The 7878-nt window shown below is 53.0% G+C and overlaps 1 protein-coding gene across 11 annotated transcripts in view; it reads right to left on the reverse strand.

Moving 5' to 3' along the window:
- The window catches only part of MBNL3 (muscleblind like splicing regulator 3), a 97589-nt gene extending 90392 nt beyond the window's left edge, over window positions 1-7197 (reverse strand). For 7 of the 11 annotated variants that reach the window (XR_015702688.1, XR_015702687.1, XM_087748993.1 and 4 more), the window contains exon 1: window positions 6835-6963. The gene's annotated coding sequence lies outside the window, so the exon portion shown is untranslated. Of the gene's footprint in view, window positions 1-5806; window positions 5885-6834; window positions 6964-7067 lie in introns of those variants that run through there. The other 4 variants (XM_087748988.1, XM_087748998.1, XM_087748999.1 and 1 more) reach the window with 4 other exon arrangements.
- Window positions 7198-7878: the final 681 nt, after the last annotated feature.

Raw genomic sequence — 7878 nt, forward strand, 5'->3', positions numbered from 1 at the left:
CCAGCGTTTCCTGCCCATGCTCGCCCCATCCGCGGCTGCCCGGGTCTGCACGCCATTTGCCCAGGGGCCAATCCCACCTAAACCAGTCAGAGTTTGTTATTAAAGCTCTCGCAGGCAAGATCAGGCCTTTATTGAAGGGGAATCAGCTGGGAAAAGCCAGGGAAATCAGGACTGCAGGAATCGCCCCAAATGCTGCAGCCATTTGCAAACCACACAGGGCCAGGCTCCCCTGTGAGGGGATTCCCCTTCTTCTGGTGGCTCTCTCAATTTTCACCAGCCAAATTCCTGACTCAGGACAGGCATATTTCAGGAGTTAATTTTGGTTTTACTGCATCATCACCAGCAAACCCAAAGAAATTAAGTCAAGCCTCAATTGGCTCAAAACATAATTGCATTTCTTTTAAATAATAGCTTTGCATTACTTTGTTTTTTGTCTTTTTTTTGAGCTTGTGCATATTACATCCTAATTATATTTTCAAGCTTTCCTTTGCAGCTACAGGAATAACCCAGAAAGACAAACAGATGAGTTAATTTTCAAATCATCACTTGAGTAAGGAGCTAGAGCTTTAAAACAAAAGTGACAGATAGACCAAGGGACCTGCAAGAAAAAAAAAAACAGCCAAAACCGACAGTCCAGCATCTCTTTTGTTAAAACTGGTAACTCAACGGCAAAGAGAATGGCTTTAAGACCTTAGCAGAGCATACACTGAATATCACATGTGTAATGCAACAGAAAATGCCATTTACACAAATGCTATACACTAAACAGCAGCTCAGAACCTGGTATTTTGATTAAAACTTTGCTTTCAGAAAAATCTTATAAGCGTCATTTTTACTAGCTCAAGCAGATTCTTCATACAAGATTTTAAAAGATGACATGCCAGGTGTAGAATACTTCATAAAGCAGAATAAGATTTTTGTCTCGTGTGAATTTTTTTTTAAATAATAGCAACAATTAAAATTACAGCCAATAGTACAACACTGCCTTCGCAGCAGATTTATGCCAGCATTACCGAAAGCAGAATTTCACCCAACAACACTTCTGGGTAATACAGACATCTGCAGAACCGAGGGAAAAAAGCACATAAACATGCACAACCACACATTTTGTGCATTACCATTCAAGACTTTTACAAGGACAGGTATTCTGTGCCACTGTTTTGCAAGCAAGTACCCTGTGCATGCCTCCGAGTACACTCTCCTGCACGCAGCAGCCTCCAGTCCTACCTCATATTCTTTTAAATCCATCACCTTCGCACTCCTAAATGCTGCTTTGGTGGAGGGATTGCACTGTGAGGAAGGAAACCCCTCTCGCACCCCCATTATCATGCTGCATGAAGTCCTCCCTCTGCCCCAGCAACCTCCCTGAAAAAAAATCCAAGTTTATCAGGCCAACGAAAGAACAATAAGCGGGAGTCCGAAAAGGCAGTCAGAAGTGCCGCCAAAAAATCAGAGCTCTTTCTCAAAAAAAGGCCCTCCCTTAGGAAGCCTGCCAGTCAAACGCGATCACGAGGCTGTTTTCTGAGGGTGAATAGAGTTCTTATTGACACGGCTTATGTCTGCAGCATGCAGCCCTCCGCAAGGCTTTCAAGAGCAGATCGGATTACACAGACACATTCTCTCTGATTTTATGCATTCAGAAGCCCTCAGACATAAAATACCCAGCTCTGAAGGCCACCGGTTTTCCAGCTCGCTATCAGCCTACGTGTTTTACAAAAAAAAAAAAAAAAAAAAAAAAGCAGGCAAAGAGATGCTGGCACCTTCACTTGGGCTCCAGAGGACCTCACCCTTGCTGAGCAGGGCCATGTAATTTGGAGGCCAAGCCACAGATTTGCTCCATGTGAGTAATACAAGACAACTCATTCCCATGGTGGGTACTTAGCATCGGGATGGGAGAAGGGAAAAAATAAATATCTGCTGACACCATTTAAAACGGGGGAAGATAACATCGCTCGGGGTAGACAGTGCTTCCTGGAAGATGGCATGGAAAAAGGGGAGGATACACACCTTTTAAAAGAACAACACGCGCTGCCACAGCTTAGCAGGCAAGAGGTGCCCAACTGCAAAAGCATTGCAAGCACAAATTCAGGCAAGCCATCCATCCCGGAGCAGCAATTTGCACACACACAGGAACCTAGAGAAAACAAACTAAAAGGATCAGTTTATACTGTTTCTATACTTAGTGGGCACAACAAGGAACTCCATTCCAGGAGCAGACATGCATACAAAGTCTGGGGTACCTGTGATGCTGCATTAGAGGTGAACAAACAATTACAAAATGTGTTGTTATAAATGCTCTGGCTTAAAGACTGCGCTTCAGCAAGAGGAACAAGTCTGTGCTTAAATCGTATGACAAATTAGGACCTGAGCATTGCCCTAGAGAAGGATGCATGCACTGCCGAGAGGTCTGGAATACACTGATTAAAAAGAAACTCACCAAAAAACCAGTCTAGCAAGCAAGCCAGCGCATTACACATGAGTAACTGGTTCCCTATCACCCAAAAGGGAACAACTCCTCCTGCATCAACTCATCCACACTGAATTGAAACTTCTCACCGAAATATTACATATGGCAAACACAGCAAATCAAGCAAGCTTGAGCTTCAGAGCTTTTAAGGGATTTCAAGGGCAAACACACACTGTTCCATAAAGACATCCTCTCCCCCCTGCTTACAGGCTGAGATCACTCCCCAGCTAAGTGTTTCTATCATGTTGCAGAAGATTTTTCTCACATTTTTCCTGCTGGGTGCTTGGAGTCTGGACCTGGGTAACCCAAATGCGGGGTGCCATGTCTGTCTGGGGTGGCAGTTCTTCTTTGGCTGGATGCTTGCACTCTGTTTTCAGAGCACAGCAAGAGAGCCACAGCTCCTATGACCACCTTCGGAAACCGGGATCTAAGCAAACTCTGCTTTTCAGTGCACAGCCTCCCTTTCAATAAGCAGCCTCGTGTTTCTAGTACTCATTTGAGTTTCCACACGTGACTTCCAGTATGTTCATGGTCAGAAAAGCCTGCTCCTATGAAGGCTGCGTACTCTTTCCCAACATGTCTGAGTCACGCAATGGTTTGCTCCACTGCCAAAGCCAAGCTCTCACCACCAGCACGGCAGGGGTGTCCTGCTGCAGGCATCAGTCACCAAATCCTGCCTGCAGATTCGTCATCATCACCTGTGCCTGCATTAGCCACAAAGAAACTCTTCATTTGCTTTCAGGCTCCTGACTAAGCTGCAGGCACTGATGACTAGGAGAGCCATGGTTTGACTTGTGCACGAAGACATACACACTTGCAAGACACTAGCAGTGCAGTTTTGCCACCAGTTTAACTCGGCATAAGCCAGTGCTGCTAATAAAAGTCCAGCCTCATCCTGTCCTGCCTGTGCACCCCAGGTCCTTGTGCCAACACAAGTGTTTCTGCAGCCACATGGAGAAGCATATCAAGAAAGCAGTGATGGCTAAAATGAGCATCGCTTGCTTTCTTGTTATTCTGCAAGGTTATTCTCAATCCACAACGATGGTGAAGAGACTGGAGCAAAGGGCTGGAAGCGAGACCACTTTTTCCACCACAGCACCAGCTTCAAAACTGATTTGCAAGCTATACTGCAAAAGTTAAGAACGCCAACCTCCTCCCCACCTTTGCAGTCACAAGTTTTTAAGTCCCACTTTGAGATTCCCTTAAACCCGCAGAAGAGCCTCTCAAAACCTCACCTCGTGGCAGCACAAGTGCAAAACTCGAAGTTCTATGTATTCATCCTGCTAAGATGGGGCAAGCCCAGGAGAAAACTTCCAGGTCTGTAAAAATCTAAGAATAACATTTAAGCCTTATGCCAGCCATTCCCCAACAGACAAGGAGGACGCAGAGCAGGCCACTGCTACTCGTGAAGTGAAACTGGGCACGAAAACCACTAGAAAATCCTCTATGTGAATGCAACACCCCAACACCTCAGATGGACCACTGCCCAGCATTCCTACTTGCCAGTAACCTTCCTGCAGCACATGGGCCAGCACTGGGAGGGAAGAATGGCAGCCCCAGATCTGCTCCCTCTTTCTCCATGGGGATCCCTCACTCCCCCATGGCGGTGGGAAGGATGTGACTTCTGGGAAGTCAGGGAAGGACCCTGACTTCTCCTGACCTGGCCAGATGCTGCAGGAGGCTGAGCAGCACAGAGGTTACAGCACCGAGGGGCTAATTTCCTCGCTGACCACCAGGTCTGCTTTGGGCCCTGGCAGTATATCCCAAACCACCTGGAAGACAGCACCAGACCCACTACAGACATACGGCCGTATGCAGGCTGAACCAGGTGCGTACATAAAACTCAGCCGCTTCTGGGAAGGCTGACTGCACCCGAGAGCAGACTGCACCTTCTCCTACTGTAAGCGCATCCCATAATACCTAGAAGCTTCTGCACAGTCCATTGTCTTTCAGAGAGAAACACTCAAATGCTGAAATAGCTCTCAAACTTTTCTGGGCCATCACTACTTTAAAATGACTTCATTTAAATATGTACCATGTCTATATATATACACAGGCACACACCAAGGGAAATTAGCATCCGTGCGAAGGGCTGGTGCCCACACACCGTAACTCTGCACAGCCTCCCAGGTCTGCCTGTTCATGACTGTACCGCACTAGTACAACCCTACAGCAAACCGGAGCAGCTTGAGAGCCCCGCGAGGATCCTGCCCCACTGGCAGGAGCGCTGGAAAGACCCCAGCCTGCGGGCTCTCCACCAGACTACTTGCTAACACACATCTTTTTGGGGATATAGAGAGCAGTGGGGGCAGGGAAGTTTTAAGACCAAATTACAGAGTCCTTTAAATCCTTCAGTTCTGCACAAAGCTGAACACCTAAGTCCTTCCTTCAGGAGTTTCCCCCCTGCCCCAGGGCTGAGATGCATGATCTGGACCTTCATTTGTAAATAAAGCTCTAAGGAGCAGGACCATGCCACATAAGGCACTTCTCCAACCTGAAGAGCAGCACTACTGCAGCCTCCATGTACTACCTTAAAAGCAAAATACCCGCAAGGAGGACCCATAGGGGGAAAACATCTCTGCAACCCCATGGAAGCTGCTGTATGGAAACTTTAACTGCATTACTTCTGTTTCTGCACAATCCCAGAAGAACTAGCTTAATTCAGACTGCTCCAACTCAGGCACGCGATAGTTTCAACACGGTATAGACTATTACCTTGCTCTAATTACAGGATGACATTACACATCCAACAACTGCTGCAATTTAGTCTTGCCTGATACAGCCCAGCTCAAAATTGCTCATCCCACCTCTCACTCCTGTACTTTTTGGCGTCCTTTAAATAAAGACAGGGATACCCAGCAACACTTCAGCATCTGACACACGCGCACCCCAAGTCCCCCAAAGGTAAAAGGTAAAGTCATTATTTCCTTGCGGTAATGAAGGCAATGACTTTCACCAGCACAGAACAAACTAGTTTTAGGCAAATAGGACGGACACAACACTACTGCTCACACGCCTGTCTGTGCAAACGCATTACAAGATTACTGCTAATAACCACTGCTGCACAATACCACAAATTCACACGTCGCTCCCTGAGCCAGCTGCTGATCTCGCACGGAGCCTATCCGTGCAAGAAAGGAGTTTTCAGAGAAGCAAAAGCTACAGGATGAGGCCCTCGGAGTTTCACTACCTCAAAGGCAGGGGACGTTCCTTACAGCAGCGTGCATCTCGCCTTTGAGCTCAAAACCGCATCCGCAGCTCCCGCTGCCATGAAAGGGAAAGGTTTTCTCCCTGCAACCGTTTGCCCGCGCCTGAGCCGAATGCTAACAGGTCTCTTACTTGCGTCTCGCCTCGCCTCGCCACCGCCTCATGCTCTACAGGGGAATATTTTGTTCCCTGAGCGGACGAGCTGTCCGGCCATCGCTCCGCGATGATTCAGCAAGGGGGTGGCTCCCCGTCGGAAGGCACACCTACCGTGAACTGTCATACCACGGGGCTGGGTGAAAATGGGAGAAGTTGCTCTATCTATCATGGCTGCACTTTCCAAAATGCGTAGACCTGGCCTGGTAGGGTCGAGGGGGGGGGTAAGGGTGGAAGTAGGGGGGTTTTCATCAGCAGGCACATGGGAATAATTCAAGGAAATATCTCGAGGCTTTTAACTACGGCACAAGTAAATGAGGCAAAAAAAAAAAAAGCCAGACACTTTCGGAGCCAGCATCAACTTCGCCAGGCTGTGTTCTTTGTTTCTAGGCAGACTCCAGTGCGGTGGCAAGAATGAACAAATGCGCATGTCTTCCTAAGAGTCAAAAAAAAAAAAAAAAAAAGAAAGGGAAAAAAAATCCCCCTCGCCTCAGGCCCCTCTCTCGCTGCTGCAGCGGCAGGGGACTCCTCCAGACAGTTTGTGCCGCTTTTTCAGAAGTAAAAGTCCGCTTCAGCCCTGCCTGAGTTGAGTCCATTTCACTACGCTACCAGGCGCTCAGGGGTAAGACAGCGCCTGCCACACTTTCGGCTGCAAAAATTACTTTGGCTACGGGTTTTCTCAGCGTTTGTTTTTTACGAAGGAAGCGGCGCCCTGGCAATGCACCGCGTCGCGCCGGCCGCCCCCCGCAGCCGCTCCCGCAGCCGGCGGAGCGGGGCCGCGGCCCGGCCCCGCCGCCAGCAGACAAAGGAGCGAGGAGCCGCCGAGGAGCCGCGCCGGCACCCCCGGGCCAGCCCGCCGCCGCTCCCGGGACACCCGCCAGCGGCCGCCGAGCCCGGGACGAGCACGCCCCCCACCCCCTTCCCTCCCCTCCCCTCCCCTCCGTCCCCGGGCGCCCCGCGGCTCGGCGGGCGGCAGCCGGCCCCTCCGCGGCCGGGCCCGGCCTTACCTCAGCGGCGGCGGCGCTAGCAGGCAGCGGGCGGCCGCACCGTGCCACGCGCGGCGGCACGGGGCGAGCCACGGGGGCCGGTTTAGCGCGGGGGCCGGCTGCGCGCCGCCCTTTTTACGCCTCCCGCCCGCCCTCCGCCCCCCCCACCCCCCCTTCCCCGCGGCTGGCGGCCACGCGCGGCGTGGAAATGCCACTCAGCGGCGCCCCCCCCCCCCGCCCTCCGCTGCCGTTACATTGACGCAGCGGCTCCTGGTCGCCGGGCCCGCCGTGGCGGAGCTAGCAGGGCAGCAGCCGCCGCCGTCGTGGCCGCTCCGCCGCCTCCCGCCGCCGGGCGCACATGGTACGCTCCGGGGCCGCGCCGCGCCGCGCCCCGCCGGCCGCGCGCGCCGCCGCGCCGCCTGGCTGCTGCCATGGCAACCGGCCGGCCGCGCCGCGCCGAGCAGGCCCGGCCCGACCCGGCGGCCGGTGCGGGGCGAGCGGCGGCCCACCCGTGCGGCGGCGCTCCCGGGCCCCGCGGGCGGGTCTGCTGGTCGGTGCTGCCCCTCCGGGCTCCCGGACAGCCGCTCCCGCGGCTGCGGGGTTGCCGCTGCCCCCCGCGCCGGCCTGGCACGGGCACCCTCCGGCGCCGCGGAGGGGGAGCCGGGCCCAGCACCCGCACCTCTTCCCGGGCGCAGGACCCCCAAGCCACCGCCGCACCCTCCCCGCCGTGTCCACCCTGTCCCCAAAGCCGCCGCCACAGCCCGCTGCTGAGGGTCTGCACCCCCACTGTCCCCAAAGCCACTGTCACACCTCCACCCTGTCCCCAAAGCCACCATCACGCCTCCTCGCTGTGTCCTCGCTGTCCCCAAAGCCACCATCGCACCTCCTCCCTGTGTCCCCACTGTCCCCAAAGCCACCATCACATCTCCACCCTGTCCCCAAAGCACAACCACAGCCACCTGCTGAGGGGCTGCACCCCCACTGTCCCCAAAGCCACCATCACGCCTCCTCGCTGTGTCCCCGTGGTCCCCAAAGCCACCATCACACCTCCACCCTGCCTCCAAA

This window comes from Nipponia nippon, unplaced genomic scaffold, assembly GCF_047370975.1.
Source record: "Nipponia nippon isolate SJK-2023a ecotype South Korea unplaced genomic scaffold, ASM4737097v1 scaffold_12, whole genome shotgun sequence".
Taxonomy (NCBI): domain Eukaryota; kingdom Metazoa; phylum Chordata; class Aves; order Pelecaniformes; family Threskiornithidae; genus Nipponia; species Nipponia nippon.